Consider the following 24,863-nt stretch of genomic DNA (forward strand, 5'->3'; position numbering starts at 1 on the left):
TTGTATCAACATGGTTCAGCTCCATGACTCCCTTAGTGTTGTGCCTCTCTGATGCATAGTAGTACTCATTCTCAGCCACTGTCTCGATCACTTCAATGGCTTCTTCCACAGTCTTTTTCCTGTTCAATGAACCTCCTGATGAATGGTCTACAGCCTTCCTTGATTCATAAGAGAGCCCATCATAAAAGATGTGCAATTGCACCCAATCATGGAACATGTTTGGTGGGCATTTCCTTGTCAAGTCCTTGAATCTCTCCCATGCCTCGTAGAGAGTTTCACCATCTTGTTGTCTAAAAGTCTGAACCTCCGATCGAAGCCTATTGACCTTTTGTGGAGGGTAGAAACGTGCCAGAAACTTGCTTTCCACCTCATCCCATGTTGTTAGACTCCCCCTTGGGAATGATTCCAGCCACTTAGCTGCTTTGTCCCTAAGTGAAAATGGGAACAAAAGCAGTTTATAGGCATCTTCCTGGACTCCATTGGACTTCACAGTGTCACAAATTCTCAGGAATTTTGTGAGATGTTGGTTTGGGTCTTCATTAGCACTTCCTCCAAAGGAACAATGATTCTCCACTAGTGATATTAGCTGTGGCTTGAGCTCAAAATTGTTGGCCTGAATGGGTGGTTTCTGGATGCTACTACCACAATTCCCAGAGGTTGGGTTTATGTATGAACTAAGAACCCTCCTCTCAGGAATGGCATCGTTTCCATCAGCTCTCTCATGGTTGTGAACTTCTCTATCCATGTTGAGATCTAAAGCTTCCTCAAAATTGTCCTCAGATTCTCCTTCAGATTCCTCTTCTCCCACTACTCTCTTCCCTCTTGCTTCCCTTCTAAGTCTATGAAGGGTCCTCTCTGGTTCGGTATATGGAGGAGTTGATGTCTCTCCTCTCCTACCTGTCATGCAAGAACACAGCTCAAACACAAACAAGTGAAATACTCTTGGTTAATGGAAGAGTATGGTTAGCTCAATTGAGGAATTAATTCAAACAGTTAGTGAGTCAGTGAGTTAGTTGCATGAATTTAAAGGCATAAAGAAGGAAAGCATATAACCGAGTGCAGAAATTAAAATTCAGCAAGTATCTTGAACAGAATTAACAAAGCAAGAGAAAATTGCTCAATCTAGTTAGCTTCCAATTTGAGAATTGTCAATCGAAAACCAATCCCCGGCAACGGCGCCATAAACTTGATGCACATAAACTAGTTATGCTACGATTTAGGAAATTGCACGATCGGCAAAATTCCTTCCGGCAAGTGCACCGGTTATCGTCAAGTAAAAACTCACAATAGAGTGAGGTCGAATCCCACAAGGATTGGTTGAATGAGCAATTCGGATTAGAAGTGTGTTCTAGTTGAGCGGAATCAAGATTGAGATGAGTATTGCGGAATGTAAAATTGGCGGGAAAAGTAAATGACAAGAAATTGAAATGGCGGAATCTTAAATTGCATGAATTAAAGAGCAGAAACTAAATTGCTGAAATTAAAAGGGAATGGGGGTGATTGCATGAATTGAGTAGCAGAATGTAAAGAGAAAGTGGAAATCAGAAATGGGGAATTCATTGGGTTATAGGAGATATTGAGATCTCCGAATCAAAACATGTTTATCTCTTCCTCAACCAATGCGTTCATTGAATTTTGCTTGGCAATCTTATATGATTGGATCCCAATCCCTTGGCTCACCAATTCTCTCTAAAAACAAACAAATTCCCAATCCCTTGGTTTAAATGTTCATAAGAAGAGATGATGCTTGATCACTGATTATACAACACAATTTCATGAACCACAATTTGGTAGGATTACATGTCACAATATCCATCCAAACCCCAATCCAATTCACTGTGAGAAAGCTTCTCTAGCATGAATCCTCCATTCCTTTCCCAAGGCTCCGAAGGATTCCAAGTATGGGTAGTTTCTTTCCCAAGACAACTACTCAATGGAATTAGATCGAGAAGCTTTCTAACAAAATTCAAGAGAAAAGATTGAAGAAGAAGATAAACTATTATTGATTCATTGAATTACAATAGAGCTCCCTAACCCAATGAAAGGGGTTTAGTGAATCATAGCTCTGAATTCAATTACAAAGAAAAGGAAAACTAGCTACAAGTGAAAGTAAAAGTTCCCTCTAACTTAACTTCTATCCTATTTATACACTTTCTATATTGAGCTTCAGTTGTGCTTCTTGGGCTTTGAGGCCTCTCCTTGCTTTCCTTTTGCCTTGGGTTTATGATCCATAATCTTGATGAGGTTGTTGATCCAAATCCTGTAACATTTATTGAGCCAACTTAGTGATAATCAAATAATGACACATGACTCAATAAATTGAAATTTCAAACTCATCAATCCTTCAGGCCCAATCCCATAAACCATGATATTCAATTGGGTTTCATACCAAAGTAAGTTTAAGTTAATATTTGTGCTCAAAGACTAACTTAAATCACAATATTTTTGGCCCAGAAACCTTTTCCAAGAGTGGCGTTTAAGTTGTAGTTTAAGCTTAAACTGTAGCTTAAACGCCAGACACTTCCAGTGAGGCCTTTTGTAGAGGCACGTTTAAGCTTCAGTTTAAGGTTAAACTGAAGCTTAAACGTGGAAATGGAAGAAGGTAGCCCTGGAGAGTCATGTAGTCGAACACGTTTAAGCTTCAGTTTAAGGTTAAACTGAAGCTTAAACGTGGAAATAGGAAGGGCAGCCCTGGAGGTCGAACACGTTTAACCTCCAGTTTGAGGTCAAACTGGAGGTTAAACGTGGAAAAGGGTGGAGGCATACTGGAGGTCGAACACGTTTAACCTCCAGTTTGAGGTCAAACTGGAGGTTAAACGTGGAAGCTTAGAATGGTAGCCCTGGAGGTGTCGAACACGTTTATCCTCCAGTTTGAGGTCAAACTGGAGGTTAAACGTGGAAATGGAGAGAGCAACCCTGGAGGAGAAAAGCTGTCGAACACGTTTAAGCTCCAGTTTGAGGTCAAACTGGAGCTTAAACGTGGAATGGCTCCCTGGTACTCTTCCTGGTTCTGGCGTTTAACCTCCAGTTTGAGGTCAAACTGGAGGTTAAACGTGGAACTCCTCCCTGAGTGGCATTATCATTCTGGCGTTTAACCTCCAGTTTAAGGTCAAACTGGAGGTTAAACGTGGAATGCTTCTTTAGTGAGGCTTTTCATTCTGGCGTTTAACCTCCAGTTTAAGGTCAAACTGGAGGTTAAACTTCAATTCCAGCATTTCTTATCCTTCATGATTTTGACGTTTAAGCTCCAGTTTAGGCTTAAACTGGAACTTAAACTCCACATGTGATATTCAAGCTTCCTTCATTGATTTTGTTGCTTCCTTGCTTAGCCTCTTCTTCCCTGAAATCATCCAAACAATTGCATCAAAGTCTTGCAAAATTTCATGAGAAATCTTCCATTCATAGCATTTAAGTATTATAACTAAAACTCATGGAATATGCATCAAAATCATGTTGTTTGGATGGTTCATTGCTTTGTTCTTCATTTAACCATTTTTGGTTACTTTAAGCTCAAGAAAATGCATAAAACAACTAAAACTAACAGAAAAATGCTAGTGAAACTAGCCTATGATGCCTTGGCATCAACCGGTTTCCTTTTCCAAAGGTTGTGTGCAGTGAGATGTATCCAAGTGGTTGGATTGGAGTGTCTCTCAGCCCGAATAGGCTGTTCGGATATGCTCTGAGTTCTTTTTCCTCTAAACCGAGTTTGTCGAAGGCGGTTTTGAACAAGGTATCAGCCGATCTCCCCTGGTCTACCAGTGTGTGGTGAAGATTAGCATTGGCCAATATGATAGTGGTGACCATGGGATCATCATGTACCAAAATAATGCCAGCTGCGTCCTCTTTAGTAAAAGTGATAGTGGGGATGTCGGGTGCTTCTTCTCCTCCCTCAACATGATATACTTCTTTAAGATGTCTTTTGCGAGATGATTTAGAGACTCCTCCTCCTGCAAATCCTCTGTGTATCATGTGGACATGTCTCTCCAGGGTACGAGGTGGTCGTTCAGTTGGTCCGACATCTTCGTCCCTTCTTCTTTTTCTTGGTTCATCTGCTCTGCTGGCTAAGTACCGATCTAGTTTTCCCTCTCTCACCAATTTTTCTATGACATTCTTCAAGTCAAAACATTCGTTGGTAGAATGTCCATATATTCGATGGTATTTACAGTATTCAGTCCGATTTCCTCCTCCTTTCTTGCTTTTGAGTGGGCGAGGTGGGGGTATCTTTTCAACATGGCATACTTCTCGATAGACATCTACAAGAGACACTCGAAGAGGGGTATAATTGTGATATTTTTTTATCTTTTCTCCATGTTGATCTTCTTTTCTCTTGGAATCGTTGTCCTTATCTCGGGAGGAGTAGGAGAATCCAGACTTTGAGGTCTCTCCTAGTCGAGAGTTTTCCTCCATGTTGATATATTTCTCTGCTCGTTCTTGCACTTCATTCAGGGATTTGGGATGTTTTTTTATATTGAGTGAATAAAAGGTCCCTCTCGTAAGCCATTGATGAGACCCATAATGGCTGCTTCTATTGGCAGATTTTGTATGTCCAGACATGCTTTGTTGAATCTTTCCATGTAGCTACAGAGACTTTCCCGATCTCCTTGTTTGATCCCTAATAGACTTGGGGCGTGCTTAGTTTTGTCTTTTTGGATGGAGAATCTGGCTAAAAACTGTTTGACTAAGTCGTCAAAGCTTGAGATGGACCTAGGGGGCAGATTGTCGAACCATTTAATTGCTGTCTTTGTCAAGGTAGTTGGGAAGGCTTTGCAGCGGACTGCATCTGAGGCGTTAGTGAGGTATATTCTACTTCTAAAATTACTGAGATGATGGATGAGATCTGCTGTGCCATCGTATAGAGTCATGTCGGAAGGTTTGAAGTCCTTTGGGATTTTTGGTCTTCATAATCTCTTTGGTGAATGGGTCATGATCCTTACGGGAGCTATCTTTGTGGCTGCATTGAGTGGTTTTGGCCTTGAAATCGGCTTCGAGCTTTAGGAGCTTGTCCTCTAACTCGCGGCGTCGTCTAGCTTCCCTTCGTAGGTCTCTCTCGGCTTCCCGTTGATACTCGATCTCTTTTTCGAGTTGTTTTAAGCGATCCTGAAGTGCCTTCATGGCTCCCGTGTTTGGTGAATTTTTGTCTTTATTAGGTTGAGAAGTATCGTCTATTATGACCTCTACGTTCTTGTGTGGTGTTTTGTTCTCCAAATCAGAATTGTGGTCGTTGTCAAGGTTGTCCGCCATGATGATGGGATGACTTCCAGGTCCCCGGAAACGGCGCCAATGTTCTGAGGGTTACCTGAAACTGAAAATCGATCTCGGATGAGATCTGCTGTGGTGGTCGGTGCTGATGTGTCTGACTTATGGGTGGTGGCTGGAGCCGCCGTGTCTGACTTGTTGGACTTGATGAAGATGCTGATCCTTTGTCACCGGAGGGTGGTAGTACCTGCAAGGGACTCCGATGCTTAAGTTAGCAAGGGTATTAAGCAGGTTTTTTGTAGAATCAGAGTATGAGTTATACCTGGGTGATCTAGCGTATTTATAATGTTGTAGAGTGATCTTTTCTGGGGATAAGATAGCTATCTTATCTTATCTTTGAGTGGAGTCATCTTTATCTTTAAGGAAACCGTCCTTATCTCTATAGGCTTGGGCTGCCTTTGGATTTGGGTCGTGTTCCTCTGTTTGGGCCCTTTTTGGGCTTTCCTGGTGATTTGGCCGAGCTCTTTGAGAAGAGGTCAGACAGTCTTGACCTGAAGAGGTCGGTCGACTTGTCGTCAATCAACCCGGGTCGGAAAGCTCGACCCAGGGTATGAACAAATACCAAACAAGTCAAGAAGCACCAACACTAACCAAGAGATTCTCAACACTTGAGTAGGAGAATTCAACACCATTATTAAAATAAGAAACTTAGAAAATAAAATAAGAATAAGCTATAAAAACAAAATTAACATGCAATGAATAAACGTATGAAAATGCAATAAACAAAAGAAAATAAAAGATGAGAAAAATAAAAAGTGATTTTTTTTTTAAGAGAGGGGAAAGAAGAAAGTAAGAAAGGAAGAAGAGAGAAGAAAAGAAAAGGAAAGAAGAAAGGAGAAAGAAGAAAGAAGAAAGAAAGAAGAAAAGAAGAAAAGAGAACAGAGCAGAAACAGGGGAAACAGGGAGCGGATGCGACGCGGAAGCATCAATCACGCGTGCGCGTGGATGGTTGATGAGCGGATAATTTATACGCTTTTTGGCATTGTTTTTAGTATGTTTTTAGTATATTTTAATTAGTTTTTATTATATTTTTATTAGTTTTTAAATAAAAATCACTCTTCTGGACTTTACTATGAGTTTGTGTGTTTTTCAGTGATTTCAGGTATTTTCTGGCTGAAATTGAGGGACCTGAGTAAAAATCTGATTCAGAGGCTGAAAAAGGACTGCAGATGCTGTTGGATTCTGACCTCCCTACATTCAAAGTGGATTTTTGGAGCTACAGAAGCCCAATTGGTGTGCTCTCAATTGCATTGGAAAGTAGACATCCTGGACTTTCCAGCAATATATAATATTCCATACTTTGCCCAAGATTTGATGGCCCAAACAGGCGTTCCAAGTCAGCTCAAGAATTTTGGCGTTTAACTCCAAAACTGGCACAAAAGCTAGCGTTTAACTCCAAGAAAAGTCTCTACACATGGAAGCTTCAATGCTCAGCCCAAGCACACACCAAGTGGGCCCGGAAGAAGATTTCTGCATTAATTACTGATTTCTGTAAACCCTAGGCTACTAGTTCTCTATAAATAGGACCTTATACTATTGTATTTTCATCTTTGATAAGTCTTATGCTATCTTAGACACATTTGAAGGCTGGCCATTCGGCCATGCCTAGACCTTGTTCTTATGTATTTTCAACGGTGGAGTTTCTACACACCATAGATTAAGGTGTGGAGCTCTGCTGTTCTTCATGAATTAATACAAAGTACTATTATTTTTCTATTCAACTCAAGTCTATTTCTTCTCTAAGATATTCATTCGTTCTTCAACTTGATGAATGTGATGATCCGTGACACTCATCATCATTCTCACCTATGAACATGTGCCTAACAAACACCTCTGTTCTACTAGCAATGGCTTGAATGCATATCTCTTAGGCTTCTAATCTAAGATTGGAACCTTCGTGGTATAGGCTAGAATTATTGGCGGCCATTCCTGAGATCCGGAACATCTAAACCTTGTCTGTGGTATTCTGAGTAGGATCTGGGAAGGCATGGCTGTGACGAGCTTCAAACTCGCGATTGTGGGGCGTGTGACAGACGCAAAAGGATCAATGGATCCTATTCCGACATGATCGAGAACCGACAGATGATTAGTCGTGCGGTGACAGCGCATTTGGAACGTTTTCACTGAAAGGACGGGAAGTAACCATTGACAACGGTGATGCCCAACATAAAGCTTGCCATGGAAAGGAGTATGAATGATTGGAAGAAGGCAATAGAAAAGCAGAGGTTCAGGGGGAACAAAGCATCTTGATACGCTTATCTGAAATTCCAACCAAAGAATTACATAAGTATCTCTATCTTTATTTTATGTTTTATTTATCTTTTAATTATCAATTATCCATCACCATCTGTATTCGCCTGACTAAGATTTACAAGGTGACCATAGCTTGCTTCAAGCCGACAGTCTCTGTGGGATCGACCCTTACTCACGTAAAGTTTATTACTTGGACAACCCAGTGCACTTGCTGGTTAGTTGTGTGGAATTGTGACAAAGTGTGATTCACGTTTAAGAGCTCCAAGTCCTTTGGCGCCATTGTTGATGATCACAATTTCGTGCACCAATGGTGAGAGTGTAAATCGACGCATACGCGTGATGTACGCGTACGCGTGGGTGCAGCTGTGCGTTTCGCACAGTGTACGCGTGGTGTTTGCGCAACTCTCGGATTCCATGTATGGAGCCATGTCGACACACCGACGCGTACGTGTCGGGCACGCGTACGCGTGCCTGGCCCCTCCCCCCCCCCCCCTTTTTTTTCTTTTTCTTTTTTTTTGTATATACATGGAAATAGAAACAGGGCACTCTTCTAATCTACAAGAATTCTAAAACAATCAAAATTAAAATTTAACAACAAATCTTTTTGGTTTTTGAAAAATTTTCAAATACAAGACACACAAAACTTACACTTCAAGTAAAATACAATCTAACAACAACTAACCTACAACTCAAGGCACAAATCTAATCAAACAAGCTAACAACTAAAACACCAAATAAACAAAAATATGCAAAGAAGAATACTACCTAACAATGGCAACTCAATGCATTCATTAATTATATATACAAGAGAATGGAAAGAGTTTACTATGGTGGGTGTCTCCCACCTAGCACTTTTAGTTTAAGTCCTTAAGTTGGACATTTGGAAAGCTCCTTGTCATGGTGGCTTATGCTTGTATTCATCCTTGAACCTCCAAGGATGTTTGCTCCTCAAACGGTTGTCAAAATTTCCAACCGTCTTCACCAAGCTTGGGTGAAGTTATTCCCAAGATATGAGCTCCCAAAATTGGTCTTCATGTTGTGATCCAGGATCCCAAACCTTGTTTTCACACCCATCTTCAAGTTGATCATCATAGCTCCAATTGGGTGGTTTAGCCTTGGAATTCTCAAAGAAGCCTCCAAACAACTTCCTAGACCCATACAGTTTAGCTCCACACCAAACCTTGCAATCAAACTTTGAACATGCAACCATAATGAACCTAGAATGATGTTTTCAACCACTACACAACTCCCTCCTACTCTTTACTCCACAAAGAGCTCTAAGTTGACCATCATTTTCAACCAAACCATATTCAAGTGAGAAAGTAAAGCTTAGGGATAGGAATTTTACCCACTTGAATGTTGTGTTGGATGATGGTGACTTAGGAAGGGGGACCTCCCCACACTTAGCCAATGCGAGATCCATTCCCTTGTGCTCTTCCTTTGCAACTTCCACCTCTTTGCAAGCTTCTTTAAGTTCAATTCCTTGCTCACCAACTTCTTCTATATACCCCTCATTGCTCAAATCATATGTCGGAGGTTGTGCACGGTCCTCCTTGTCATCAATTTCATAACACAATGAGGTAGGTTCATCAATTTCAAAAGACACATTGGTTGGTGTGAAATCATCTTCAATGATGGAGCTTGCTTCTTGCTCAACCTCTTCCAATCTTTCATCATTCATACTATGCCTTGGAGGTTGCGCATTATCCTCCTCAACACCAAATTCAAGCTCACTGGAAGAAGGTTCAACAACTTCCGCAAGATCATCAACAACATCACCTGGTGTGGAAGTGTCTTCAAGCTTGAAATCCACCTCTTGTTCAATTTTGCCTAGCTCTTTAACCACTTCTTCTTCTTTAACAATCTCTTCCTCCTCCACTTGTTGCAAGACATACCTTCTCTCTTTGTCCTCATGTTGGAATTCCAAAATCTCCTTCATACTCCTCTCTTCGGTTGATTTCTCACATTCATCCGTGGAGGTACTTTGCTTGTTGCATGAGTCCCATGAGTCCAAGGCGGCTTTAATTTTGGCAAGGTTAGCCTCGATAGCTTTATTCATCCTTTGGGCTTCTTCTTGCTCCTTTTGATGGATTATTGCTTGAAGCCGATCCATTACTTCCTTGAGATGATCTATTGCCTCTTGTTCCACTTGGCTAGTATAAGTAGGGTCATATTGCTCTTGGATTGATGGATATGGGTATTCTTCCATAGAGGGTTGTGGTAGAAAGGGAAATTCATTTTGTGGTTGAAAGTTATCATACATGGGAGGTGATTCATCTTGGTAAGGATAGTGAGGTGGTGGTTCTTGAGGGTATTGGGGGTGAAATTGGGGTGGTTCTACATATGGTTCATATGGCTCATAAGGTGGTTGGTATGGTGGGTAAGGATTAAGGTCATATGGAGGTGTTTAGTAAAAAGGGGCTTGTGAGTAAGGTGGTTCAAAATTATGTTGAGGAGATGATTCATAGGCATATGGTGGTGGTTGTTGACAATCACAATAAGGGTCACCACATCCATTAGATTGATATGCATTAAGATTAGAATTATACCCATAAGAAACCGGAGGTTGTTGTTGCCAAAAAGGTTCATCAATCCCTTGAGGCTCCTTCCATCTTTGATTGTTCCATCCTTGATGCATGTTACCATTGTAATTCCTATTTCCTACAACATAATTTGAGCCAAATTCATAGCCAAAGGGGTGAGAATTCATGATAGCAAATAAAAACAAAAACTAACAAAAATGAGAAACAAAGTCCTAATCCTAAAAAAAACCAACAAACAAGTAAAAGACAAACATATTCACATATTAACAATAGCCAATAACATAACACCATTGCAATTCCCCGGCAACGACGCCATTTTGATGTTGAAGAATTTATTGTGTCGGTCTAGAATTTTTCTTATAGAAATAAGAACTTCGTTGTAAGCATAGCTCCAAACCAACAAACAATTCTCACATCAAAAATTTGGTTGTCACAAGTACAAACCCCAATAAGAATTAACCGAAGTATTTAAACCTCGGGTCATCTCACAAGGAATTGCAATGAAGTACTCAATTATTGGCTATGAAGATGCAAGGGGGGTTGGATTTGGTAATCGACAAGAAATTAAATGACAAGAACTAATAAAAAGAAGAAAAAGAACTATTGGCTAGACATGGGAATTGAGATCACCATCCTTATCAACAAATCATATATTGACAATCATGAGGAACTAAGCTCATTAAGTCTACTTCTATGCTTGAAGTATATCAAATGGCTTAATCAACATCAATCCATAGGTTCTAACCTAGCTACTAATTGACTTAGTAGTAGGCTAGTATCAATGGCTATCAAATTGACCACTAAGGGTTCTCAAATCACCAATTCAATGAGACCCAATGACTCAAGGTCACTCAATTCCCTTAGCCTAGGCCAAGAGTAAAGAAAACTACTCAAAAACTAGTGTAAACATTTTATCAAACACCTAGAGTGCAATAAAAGTAAACATCACAAAATGCTAGAATTAATGAAACCTATAACTAACATAAGCAAGAAATCAATAATAACAATCAAGATTAACATAAAGAGACATGGAAACATAAAATTGCATTAAAAGAAATCAAGATCCAACAATTGTTCATCAACATAAGAGAGAAAAATAAGAAATGACAAGTAAAACTAGAAGAACAAAGATGTAATAACAAGAAATTAAAAAGGAAGACTAAATCAAAACAAGAATTGAAAATTAGATTTAAGAAAATTAAACCTAAACTACCCTAAATTCTAGAGAGAAGGGAGAGCTTCTCTCTCTAGAATTCTAACCTAAAACATGATGAAAACTCTAACTATGACTACTTGGTTCATTTTTCTTCAATCCTTGGGTTCAATAGCGTCAGAAATGAGTTGGATTGGGCCTAAAATGCTTCAGAAATCGCTGGCCACGAGTTGCTAAAATGGACCCACACTGATCCTGCGATGAGTGCACGTGATGCACGCGTACGGGTCCCTAGACGCCAGACAACTCTGGCAAATTTTATATCATTTTGAAGCCCCAGATGTTAGCTTTCCAACGTAACTAGAACTGCCTCATTTGAACTTCTGAAGCTCAAGTTATGATCAATTGAGTGTGAGGAGGTCAGGATTGACAACTTTGCAATTCCTTCATTTCTTCATGAGTTCTCCATTTTTACATGTTTTTTCTTCATTCCTTCAATCTAATCTTTGCCCTCTAAACCTGAAATCACTTAATAAACATATCAATGCATCGACTGAAATTAAAGTGAATTAAATTTAGCTATTTTAAGGCCTAAAAAGAAGCACAAATTTAGGGAGAATTACAAAACCATGCTATTTCATTGAATAAATGTGAGAAAAGTTGATAAAATCCCCCAAATTAAGCACAAGATAAACCACAAAATTGGGGTTTATTAGTTGACTCTGAATCCCAAGAACTTTAAGATGACACCCCGATGGCACATTTCATGGGGTTCATCTTGAGTCTATACTTTCTGCATCTAGTGAACACAACTCTGAGGTGTTCTGTGTGTTGCTTCTCAAATGTTGACTTAACAACCAAATCGTCTACATAGTCTTCCACAAAGTCATGTATTATGTCGTGGAATATAGCAGTCATGGCTCTTTGGTAGGTTGATCCAGCATTCTTTAGGCCAAAAGGCATAACAGTATAGTAAAAGTTGCCTATGGGCATTCGAAAGGCTGTCTTTTCTTCATCTCCCAGAGCCATTCTAATTTGGTTGTACCCACTAAATTCATCCATGAAGGAGAACCTTTCAAATTCGGCTGTAGCATCTACCATTCTATCAACATCTGGCAGAGAAAAATCATCCTTAGGGCAAGCTTTGTTTAGATCCCTAAAATTCACGCAACATTGGATCTGTCCATTTTTCTTTTTCACTAGTACTATGTTGGCTAACCAAGAGGGCTGTTGTATTGGTTTGATAAATTCAGCTACGAGTAACTTTTCAATTTCTTTCTTTACTTGGGCCTCTATTTTATTGGAGAATTTTCTAGGAGCTTGCTTGATAGGGGTTGCTCCTTTCCTCACAGCTAGATTGTGGGTTACCAAGTTTGGGTCCAACACTGGCATTTCATCATAGTTCCAAGCGAACGCATCTCTGAACTCTATTAATAGTGCTATCAAATCCTTTTTCTCCATCTCCCCTAGAGCTTTGCACATGAACAAAGGTATCGGGTGTTCTTCAATCCCTAAATTAATCTCTTCCAATTCTTCCTCTTTCTGCTTTGCTTCATCTTAGAGTTGAAGAGGGGCATTTTCTATGTTGCTTTGAAGATGTTCTTTCTCTTGTACACTTAGGATGTCAGGGCCAGGGGAGTTTTGGTAATTTTTTTCCGTGGACCCCCGAGTTCCTATAGGATACACCACCTATACCATCCACTTAGGAGAATTTCCTAACGAAGCCCTAGGTCTTTGATTGTTGTTGCTTGCTTTTTGGTGTTTTCTTTTTGGTGTTTTCCTCCATCATGGTATTCTTTTGTGCTCCTTTTTTTCTGGGTGTTCCGATGGGGCATTCTCGCACAGGCTTTATTTTGTTAACCCCTAGTAGCACAAGCTCTTCAAAAAAACTCGCATCCACTAAATGTGCTTCTCCTGCATCAAAGGGTGTTACAGTGGCTGAGATGCTAATATCCTTCCCTTTCTAGCTAGACTTTATGCATTGATGCCAAGTCGAAAGAACGCACCGATGTAAATGAATCCATGGACATCCTAGTAGGATGTGGTAGTTAGAGTTTTCATCCACCACATGAAACTTGTTGTTGGTCTTTATGGGGCCAACTTCTAAGACAGCATTAACACACTATCTAGATTTCACACCGACTCCATTAAAAGCATTGAGCCCAACTTGAGTAGGCCTTATCTAATCAGCAGAACCTCCCATTTATAGAAATATATGAGTGGGTATGATATTTACCCCCGATCTAGCATCTACCAAGGCCCTTCTGACCTTCATGCCTTTCACCGCTACTTTCACGTACACTGGTTTATTATGGTAGAACTCCCCATTGAATGAGTCGGGGTCCCAAAACACCAGGGCATTTGCATGGGCCATAACTAATCTTGTGAGTGGAGCGTTGATGCCCCCAAAACTTTTTTCATGCTTTTGAATGACTCCTATTAGAGCTCTAGTCGCCTCTTTCTGAATGTGGGTTCTAAGCCAAGTTAGATAAACATGATTCTACACCCTTGAGATTTCAAAAGACCCTTTGTCAATGTGTCTTCATCCAAGGACTCCTCCATGGTGACCATCTCTTCTGCTTCATCTATGATCTCTGTCAGCATTACCTCTCCTTCAACACTTATCATTCCAACATGATGTTGAGGAAAATGAGTGCTCTTCACACCTTCTTGGTTTTGTTCTCCATTTAGGAGTATCTTCCCTTCTTTCACTTGTCTATAGAACATCGTCCTCACCACATAATAATTAGTCAATCCATGGCTCTTATTTTAGTGCACCATGCAATATTTTGGGTCTCTCAAGTCTTCAGGTGTTGGTGACTCTCTATCTATTCTGGGGTTTAATGTTCCATCCTCAAACCACCCATTTATGACAACTATGGCCTGAGCTCTGGAGATGGGTAGTGGGGTGGAGGGCTGTTTCTGTTAAAACCCCTAGAATAGGAACGCCATTTGCCCCTGCCATCAGCAGCACACACCTCTAGAAGGGAAACTACTTTAGATCTCCTCCCATTATGCTTCATTGCCTCGGTTATGTTAAGTGCTCTCTTTAAGAGCTCAGAGAAAGTGTTTATGTTGCTCATGGAAAGTGATGAGCGGATAATTTATACGCTTTTTGGCACTGTTTTTAGTATGTTTTTAGTATATTTTAGTTAGTTTTTATTATATTTTTATTAGTTTTTATTTAAAATTCACTTTTCTGGACTTTACTATGAGTTTGTGTTTTTTCTGTGATTTCAGGTGGTTTCTGGCTGAAATTGAGGGACCTGAGCAAAAATCTGATTCAGAGGCTGAAAAAGGACTGCAGATACTGTTGGATTCTGACCTTCCTGCACTCGAAGTGGATTTCCTGGAGCTACAGAAGCCGAATTAGCACGCTCTCAATTGCGTTGGAAAGTAGACATCCTGGGATTTCCAGCAATATATGATAGTCTATACTTTGCCCAAGATTTGATGGCCCAAACCGGCGTTCCAAGTCAGCTTAAGAATTCTGGCGTTTAATGCCAGAACTGGCATAAAAGCTGGAGCTAAATGTCCAAACTGGCACAAAAGTTGGCGTTAAACTCCAAGAAGAGTCTCTACACATGAAAGCTTCAATGCTCAGCCCAAACACACACCAAGTGGGCCTCGGAAGTGGATTTTTTACACTAAACACCCTAGCTTACTCATTTTCTGTAACCCTAGGTCACTAGTTTACTATAAAAACTACTTTTAGTAATTCATCTTGTACCTCATGACACTTTACATGTTTCATATTGTATCTTCTACGGCATGAGTCTCTGAACCCCATTGTTGGGGGTGAGGAGCTCTGCTGTTTTTCGATGAATTAATGCAATTACTACTGTTTTCCATTCTATCATGCTTGCTTCTATTCTAAGATATTCATTCGCACTTCAACCTGATGAATGTGATGATCCGTGACACTCATCATCATTCTCACCTATGAACGCGTGCCTGACAACCACTTCTGTTCTACATGCAATCAAGCTTGAATGTTTATCTCTTGGGTTTCTAATCTAAGATTGAAACCTTCGTGGTATAGGCTAGAATTATTGGCGGTCATTCTTGAGATCCAGAAAGTCTAAACCTTGTCTGTGGTATTCCGAGTAGGATCTGGGAAGGGATGACTGTGACGAGCTTCAAACTCACGATTGTTGGGCGTGTGACAGACGCAAAAGGATCAATGGATCCTATTCCAACATGATCGAGAACCGACAGATGATTAGCCATGTGGTGACAGCGCATTTGGAACATTTTCACTGAGAGGACGGGAAGTAGCCATTGACAACGGTGATGCCCAACATAAAGCTTGCCATGGAAGGATCCTTGCGTGTATGAAGAAGAAGATAGTAGGAAAGCAGAGATTCAGAAGACAAAGCATCTCCAAAACCTCAACCTGTTCTTCATTACTGCATAACAAGTATTTATTCATTTTCTTTTACTTTTTACAATCAAATCTGAGAACTATTAATATCCTGACTAAGAGTTATAAGATAATCATAGCTTGCTTCAAGCCGACAATCTCCGTGGGATTGACCCTTACTCACGTAAGGTATTACTTAGATGACCCAGTGCACTTGCTGGTTAGTTGTGCAGAGTTGCAAAAATGTGATTGTAATTTTTTGCACCAAGTTTTTGGTGCCATTGCCGGGGATTGTTCGAGTTTGGACAACTGACGGTTTATCTTGTTGCTTAGATTAGGAATAATTTATCTTTGTTGGTTTAGAGTCACTAAATTTGAGTCTTTTATTTGAGTTTAATTTTATGTTTTAAGTTTGGATTCAATTGCATGCTTTTATTTTCTTTTGATTTTTCGAATTTGCATGTTCCTAGTTCTTCTTGATCTTTAAAAAATTCTAAGTTTGGTGTCCCTTGTGCTTTTATTTACTTAAAATTTTTCAAAAATTTGTTCTTGGTGTTCATCTTGATCTTCAAAATCTTCTTGATGTTCATCTTGATATTCAAAGTTTTCTTGTTTGTTCTCTTTGTTTTGATCTAAAATTTCTAAGTTTAGTATCATTTTGTTGTTTTTCTCTTTCCTCATTAAAATTCAAAAGTCAAAAAATTATCTTTTCCTTATTTTACTCATAAATTTTGAAATTTTGCATTAAATTAGTCAAAGATTTTCAAAATCATATCTTTTTTTTAGTCAAGTCAAAATTCTAATTTCAAAAATTGATCTTTTCAAATTTCTTTCAAAAATCAAATCTTTTTAATTTCTTCAATCATATCTTTTTAATCATATTTTTTTTATAAATTTCAATCATATTTTCTCAATCATATCTTTTTTTAAAATAATTTTCAATCATATCTTTTTGATTGCTAATTTCCAAAATCTTTTTTAATCAATTAATTAATTTAGTTTTCAATTTGCTTTTATTTCATTTTCTTCTAATTTTCGAAAGTTCTATTTTATTTTTCATTTATTTTGTTTTATTTTATTCGGTTAATTTTAATTAAAATAAAATAAAAACAAAAATATATTTTATTTGCAATTCATATCAATTCCCTTTTCTCCGTCATGGACATAAGTGGAAGTGAACAGTCCAGAAGGACTCTGGGGTCATATGCCAACCCCATTACAGCTGCATATGGGAGTAGCATCTGTATACCTCCCATCAACGCAAGCAGTTTTGAGCTAAATCCTCAGCTCATTATCATGGTGCAGCAAAATTGCCAGTATTCCGGTCTTCCACAGGAAGAACCTATTGAGTTTCTGGCACAGTTCTTACAAATTGCTGACACAGTATGTGATAAAGAAGTGGATCAGGATGTCTACAGATTATTACTATTTTCATTTGCTATAAAAGATCAAGCTAAGAGGTGGTTAAATAACCAACCCACAGCAAGCATAAAAACATGGAGACAGTTATCAGACAAATTCCTAAATCAATTTTACCCTCCAAAAAGGATGACACAGCTAAGGTTGGACATCCAAGGCTTTAAACAAGAGGATCATGAATCCCTTTATAATGCCTGGGAGAGGTATAGAGGGATGCTAAGGAAATGCCCCTCTGAAATATTTTCAGAGTGGGTACAGTTAGACATCTTCTACTATGGACTTACAGAAAGAGCTCAAATGTCTCTAGACTACTCAGCTGGTGGATCTATACACATGAGAAAGATAATTGAAGAGGCTCAAGAACTCATAGATACAGTTACTAGAAATCAACATCTATACTCAAGCAATGAGCCCTCCAAAGAAAAAGAAGCTATGGTAGCAACTACTGATCATAATCCTCAAGAACAGATTGTTGAACTAAATCAGCAATTACTTCTAATGACAAAACAATTAGCAGAATTCAAGGAGATGCTCCAAGACACTAAAAATGCTAACAAGAATATAGAAGCACAATTAAATCAGACAAGACAGCAGCTATCTAAACAGATAACAGAAGAATGCCAAGCTATTCAACTAAGGAGCGGGAAGACATTGAATAATTCAGTTCAAAGTAACAAAAAGTCAAGAAAGGAACAAATGACAGAGGATGATCAAACCACTGCCCAAAATCTCTCTGAGGACAGCAAGAGCCCAGAGAGGAATAATTCTGGCATTCAAACGCCAGAAAAGGGAGCAAAGTTGGCGTTAAACGCCCATTCCTTGCCCAGTTCTGGCGTTCAAACGCCAGAAAAGGGTGGGAAGTTGGCGTTAAATGCCCATCCTGCAACCAATCCTGGCGTTCAAACGCCAGTGAGGGATCAGACACCTGCAAATGCTGATAGTAACCCCTCTAAGAAGGCTTCTCCAACCAGTTCTGTAGTGAATAAACCTGCAACAACTAAGGTTGAAGAATATAAAGCCAAAATGCCTTATCCTCAGAAACTCCGCCAAGCAGAACAGGATAAACAATTTACCCGCTTTGCAGATTATCTCAGGACTCTTGAGATAAAGATCCCGTTTGCAGAGGCACTTGAGCAAATACCCTCTTATGCTAAGTTCATGAAAGAGATCTTAAGTCATAAGAAGGATTGGAGAGAAACTGAAAAAGTGTTTCTCACTGAAGAATGCAGTGCAGTCATTCTGAAAAGCTTACCAGAAAAGCTTCAAGATCCAGGAAGCTTTATGATACCATGCACATTAGAGGGTGCTTGTACTAAGACAGCTCTATGTGACCTTGGAGCAAGTATCAACCTAATATCTGCATCTACTATCAGAAAGCTTGGGTTGACTGAAGAAGTCAAACCAACCCGGATATGTCTTCAACTTGCTGATGGCTCCATTAAATATCCATCAGGCATAATTGAGGACATGATTGTCAAGGTTGGGCCATTTACCTTTCCCACTGACTTTGTAGTACTGAAAATGGAGGAGCACAAGAGTGCAACTCTCATTCTAGGAAGACCTTTCCTAGCAACTGGACGAACTCTTATTGATGTACAAAAAGGGAAAGTGACCCTGAGAGTCAATGAGGATGAGTTCAAGTTAAATGCTGTCAAAGCTATGCAGCATCCAGACACATCAAATGACTGCATGAACACTGATATTATTGACTCTTTGGTGGAAGAGATCAATATGACTGAGAGTCTTGAATCAGAGCTAGAGGACATTTTTAAAGATGTTCAGCCTGATCTGGAGGAACCAGAGGAAATAAAAGAACCTCTAAAAATCCCTCAGGAAGAGGAGAAACCTCCTAAACCCGAGCTCAAACCACTACCACCATCCCTGAAATATGCATTTCTGGGAGAGGGTGACACTTTTCCAGTGATCATAAGCTCTGCTTTAAATCCACAAGAAGAGAAAGCACTAATTCAAGTGCTAAGGACACACAAGACAGCTCTTGGGTGGTCCATAAGTGATCTTAAGGGTATTAGCCCAGCAAGATGCATACACAAGATCCTATTGGAGGATGATGCTAAGCCAGTGGTTCAACCACAGAGGCGGCTAAATCCAGCCATGAAGGAGGTGGTGCAGAAAGAGGTCACTAAGTTACTAGAGGCTGGGATTATTTATCCTATTTCTGATAGCCCCTGGGTGAGCCCTGTCCAAGTTGTCCCCAAGAAGGGAGGCATGACAGTAGTTCATAATGAAAAGAATGAACTGGTTCCCACAAGAACAGTTACAGGGTGGCGTATGTGTATTGACTACAGAAGGCTCAATACAGCCACCAGAAAGGATCATTTTCCTTTTCCATTCATAGACCAGATGCTAGAGAGACTAGCAGGCCATGAATACTACTGCTTTTTGGATGGCTATTCAGGCTACAACCAAATTGCAGTGGATCCTCAAGACCAAGAGAAAACAGCATTCACATGTCCATCTAGAGTATTTGCTTACAGAAGAATGCCTTTTGGTCTGTGCAATGCACCTGCAACCTTTCAGAGGTGCATGCTCTCTATCTTCTCTGATATGATAGAGAAGTTCCTGGAAGTCTTCATGGATGACTTCTCAGTATTTGGAGACTCATTCAACTCCTGTCTTGATCATCTAGCACTTGTCCTGAAAAGGTGCCAAGAGACTAACCTGGTCTTAAACTGGGAAAAATGTCACTTTATGGTGACTAAAGGAATTGTCCTTGGGCACAAAATTTCAAGCAAGGGAATAGAGGTGGATCAAGCTAAGGTAGAGGTGATTGAAAAATTACCACCACCTGCTAATGTTAAGGTAATCAGAAGCTTTCTGGGGCATGCAGGATTCTATAGGAGGTTCATAAAGAATTTTTCAAAAATTGAAAAACCTCTAAGCAACCTGCTAGCTGCTGACACGCCATTTGTGTTTGACACAGAGTGTCTGCAGGCGTTTGAAACCCTGAAAGCCAAGCTGGTCACAGCACCAGTCATCTCTACACCTGACTGGACATTACCATTCGAATTAATGTGTGATGCCAGTGACCATGCCATTGGTGCAGTATTGGGACAAAGGCATAACAAGCTTCTGCACGTCATTTACTATGCCAGTCGTGTTCTAAATAACGCACAGAAGAATTACACAACCACAGAAAAAGAGCTGCTAGCAGTGGTTTATGCCATTGACTAGTTTAGATCCTATTTATAAGGATCAAAAGTGATTGTGTACACTGACCATGCAGCTCTTAAATATTTACTCACAAAGCAAGATTCAAAACCCAGGCTCATAAGATGGGTGTTGCTTCTGCAAGAGTTTGATATAGAAATAAGAGACAGAAAAGGGACAGAGAACCAGGTAGCTGATCACCTGTCCCGGATAGAACCAGTAGCTGGGGCGCTGATGAGCGGATAATTTATACGCTTTTTGACATTGTTTTTAGTATGTTTTTAGTAGGATCTAGTTACTTTTAGGGATGTTTTTAATAGATTTTGTGTTAAATTCACATTTCTGGACTTTACTATGAGTTTGTGTGTTTTTCTGTGATTTCAGGTATTTTCTGGCTGAAATTGAGGGACTTGAGCAGAAATCAGATTCAGAGGTTGAAAAAGGACTGCTGATGCTGTTGGATTCTGACCTCTCTGCACTCAAAGTGGATTTTCTGGAGCTACAGAACTCGAAATGGCACGCTTCCAATTGCGTTGAAAAGTAGACATCCAGGGCTTTCCAGAAATATATAATAGTCCATACTTTGGCCAAGAATAGATGATGTAAACTGGCGTTCAACGCCAGCTTTCTACCCAAATCTGGCGTCCAGCGCCAGAAAAGGATCCAAAACCAGAGTTGAACGCCCAAACTGGCACAAAAACTGGCGTTCAACTCCACAAATGGCCTTTGCACGTGCAACACTTAAGCTCAGCCCAAACACACACCAAGTGGGCCCCGGAAGTGGATTTATACATCAAATACTTACTCATGTAAACCCTAGTAGCTAGTTTATTATAAATAGGACCTCTTACTATTGTATTAGGCATCTTTGGATCCTGGATTGTATTTTGATCCTGTGATCTCGTTTAGGGGGCTGGCCATCTCGGCCATGCCTGGACCTTTCACTTATGTATTTTCAACGGTAGAGTTTCTACACTCCATAGATTAAGATGTGGAGCTCTGCTGTTCCTCAAAGATTAATGCAAAGTACTACTGTTTTCGATTCAATTCTTCTTATTTCGCTTCTAAGATATCCATTCGCACCCAAGAACGTGATGAAGGTGATGATTATGTGTGACGCTCATCATCCTTCTCCCTTATGAACGCGTGCCTGACAAACACTTCTGTTCTACATGAATTAAGCTAGAATGAGTATCTCTTAGATCTCCTAACAGGAATCTTCGTGGCGTAAGCTAGAATGATGGCGGCATTCAAGAGAATCCGGAAGGTCTAAACCTTGTCTGTGGTATTCTGAGTAGGATTCAATGATTGAATGACTGTGACGAGCTTCAAACTCGCGAGTGCTGGGCGTTAGTGACAGACGCAAAAGGAGGGTGAATCCTATTCCAGCATGATCGGGAACCGACAGATGAATAGCTGTGCCGTGACAGGGTGCGTGAGCATATTATTCACTGAGAGGAGGGGATGTAGCCACTGACAACGGTGATGCCCTTGCATAAAGCCAGCCATGGAAAGGAGTGAGACTGATTGGATGAAGATAGCAGGAAAGCAGAGGTTCAGAGGAACGAAAGCATCTCCATTCGCTTATCTGAAATTCCTACCAATGAATTACATAAGTATTTCTATCCCTGTTTTATTATAATAAATTTGAAAACACCATTATCACTTTATATCTGCCTGACTGAGATTTACAAGGTGACCATAGCTTGCTTCATACCAACAATCTCCGTGGGATTCGACCCTTACTCACGTAAGGTATTACTTGGACGACCCAGTGCACTTGCTGGTTAGTTGTATCGAAGTTGTGACAATTATGTATTGAGATCATAGCACCAAGTTGCTCACGTGCCAGGAATAGTTTGAGCCTGGGCATCACAATTTCGTGCACCAAGTTTTTGGCGCCGTTGCCGGGGATTGTTTGAGTTTGGACAACTGACGGCTCATCTTGTTGCTCAGATTAGGTAATTTTCTTTTTATTTTATTTTCAAAAATTTTTCAAAAATATTTTCAAAAATCTCTCATCTGTTTTCGAAAAAAAAATAAATAAAATGTTTTCAAAAAAAAATTTTATTCAAAATTTTTAAGAATGAATTCTAGTGTTTCATGAAGCATGTTGAAGCCTGGCTGGCTGTAAAGCCATGTCTATTCCTTTGGGAATGAGTATGTCAGGCATGTCACATCTGAATTACATGCTAAAGCTTGGCTGGCCATTGGCCATGTCTAGTATTTTGGACCGGAGCTTTCATTGAAAGCTTGGCTGGCTAGTGAGCCATGTCTAATTCCTAGACTGAAGCTTTAGACTAAGAATGCAAGATTCCTGGAATTCATATTAAAAATTTTGGAATCCTTATTTTTCTTTTTCATATAATTTTCGAAAAAAAAATACAAAAAAATTAGAAAATCATAAAAATCAAAAATATTTTTCTGTTTCTTGTTTGAGTCTTGGGTCATGTTATAAGTTTGGTGTCAATTGCATGTGCATCTTGCATTTTTCAAAAATTTCATGCATTCATAGTGTTCTTCATGATCTTCAAGTTGTTCTTGGTAAGTCTTCTTGTTTGATCTTGATGATTTTTTGTTTTGTGTCTTTTCATGTTTTTCATATGCATTCTTGAATTCTTAGTGTCTAACCATTAAAGAATTCTAAGTTTGGTGTCTTGCATGTTTTCTTTGCATTAAAAATTTTTCAAAAACGTGTTCTTGATGTTCATCATGATCTTCAAAGTGTTCTTGGTGTTCATCTTGACATTCATAGCATTCTTGCATGCATCACATGTTTTGATCTAAATATTTCATGCATTGCATCTTTTTAGTGTTTTTCTCTCTCATCATAAAAATTCAAAAATCAAAAAAAATATCTTTCCCATTTTCTCTCATCAAATTCGAAAATTTGGATTGACTCTTTCAAAAATTTTTAAAATCAAGTTGTTTCTTATGAGTCAAATCAAATTTTCAATTTGAAAATCTTATCTTTTTCAATATCTTTTTCAAAAATCAAATCTTTTTCAAAATTCTTAGTTATTTTCGAAAAATCCAAAAATATTTTTCAAAAATATTTTTTTATTTTTATACCAAATTTTCGAAAATAACATAAACAATTAATGTTTTGATTCAAAAATTTGAAGTTTGTTACTTGCTTGTTAAGAAAGATTCAAACTTTAAGTTCTAGAATCATATCTTGTGATTTCTTATGAATCAAGTCATTAATTGAGATTTTAAAAATCAAATCTCTTTCAAAATTAGTTTCTAAAATATCTTCTTATCTTATCTTTTTCAAAAATATCTTTTCAAAATATCTTTTCTAACTTCCTAACTTCTTATCTTTTCAAAAATTTGTTTCAACTAACAATAAGGATCCTCTTTACTGTGACATAGAGGGTTCCTCTTCTTTTCTTTTTCTCTCCTCTTTCTTATGAGCAGGGACAGAGAAAAAGGCATTCTTGTTGAAGCTGATCCGGAACCTGAAAGGACTCTGAAGAAAAAATTAAGAGAAGCTAAATTACAACAATCCAGAGACAACTTGATTGAAAATTTCGAACAAGTAAAGGAGATGGCAGCCGAACCCAACAACAATGCAAGGAGAATGCTTGGTGACTTCACTGCACCTAATTCCAATTTACATGGAAGAAGCATCTCCATTCCTGCCATTGGAGCAAACAACTTTGAGCTGAAACCTCAATTAGTTTCTCTGATGCAGCAGAACTGCAAGTTTCATGGACTTCCATCTGAAGATCCTTTTCAGTTCTTAACTGAATTCTTGCAAATATGTGATACTGTTAAGACTAATGGAGTAGATCCTGAAGTCTACAGGCTCATGCTTTTCCCTTTTGCTGTAAGAGACAGAGCTAGATTATGGTTGGATTCTCAACCAAAAGACAGCCTGAACTCTTGGGATAAGCTGGTCACGGCTTTCTTAGCCAAGTACTTTCCTCCTCAAAAGCTGAGCAAGCTTAGAGCTGATGTTCAAACCTTCAGACAGAAAGAAGGTGAATCCCTCTATGAAGCTTGAGAAAGATACAAATAGTTGACCAAAAAGTGTCCCTCTGACATGCTTTCAGAATGGACCATCCTGGATATATTCTATGATGGTCTGTCTGAGTTATCTAAGATGTCATTGGATACTTCTGCAGGTGGATCCATTCACCTAAAGAAAACGCCTGCAGAAGCTCAAGAACTCATTGACATGGTTGCTAATAACCAGTTCATGTACACTTCTGAAAGGAATCCTGTGAGTAATGGGATGCCTATGAAGAAGGGAGTTCTTGAAGTTGATACTCTGAATGCCATATTGGCTCAGAATAAAATATTGACTCAGCAAGTCAATATGATTTCTCAGAGTCTGCATGGAATGCAAGCTGCATCCAACAGTACTCAAGAGGCTTCTTCTGAAGAAGAAGCCTATGATCCTGAGAACCCTGCAATAGCAGAGGTAAATTACTTAGGTGAACCTTATGGAAACACCTATAACTCAACATGGAGAAATCATCCAAATTTCTCATGGAAGGATCAAAAGCCCCAACAAGGCTTTAATAATGGTGGAAGAAACAGGTTTAGCAATAGCAAGCCTTTTCCATCATCCACTCAGCCACAGACAGAGAACTCTGAACAAAATGCTTCTAATTTAGCAAATCTAGTCTCTGATCTATCTAAGGCCACTGTAAGTTTCATGAATGAAACGAGGTCTTCCATTAGAAATTTGGAAGTACAA

The 24,863-nt window shown here is 39.3% G+C and overlaps 2 non-coding genes across 2 annotated transcripts; one reads left to right on the plus strand and one right to left on the minus strand.

Moving 5' to 3' along the window:
• The first annotated feature begins 215 nt into the window (after nucleotides 1-215).
• LOC148562346 (small nucleolar RNA R71) lies at nucleotides 216-319 on the plus strand. The gene has a single exon (XR_015886794.1). It is a non-coding gene; the product is annotated as a small nucleolar RNA R71 (small nucleolar RNA).
• Nucleotides 320-24,101: 23,782 nt separating this feature from the next.
• On the minus strand, nucleotides 24,102-24,209 carry LOC148562347 (small nucleolar RNA R71). The gene has a single exon (XR_015888221.1). It is a non-coding gene; the product is annotated as a small nucleolar RNA R71 (small nucleolar RNA).
• Nucleotides 24,210-24,863: the final 654 nt, after the last annotated feature.

Source organism: Arachis ipaensis, chromosome B6, assembly GCF_059453495.1.
Source record: "Arachis ipaensis isolate K30076 ecotype BB chromosome B6, ASM5945349v1, whole genome shotgun sequence".
In the NCBI taxonomy this organism is placed as follows: domain Eukaryota; kingdom Viridiplantae; phylum Streptophyta; class Magnoliopsida; order Fabales; family Fabaceae; genus Arachis; species Arachis ipaensis.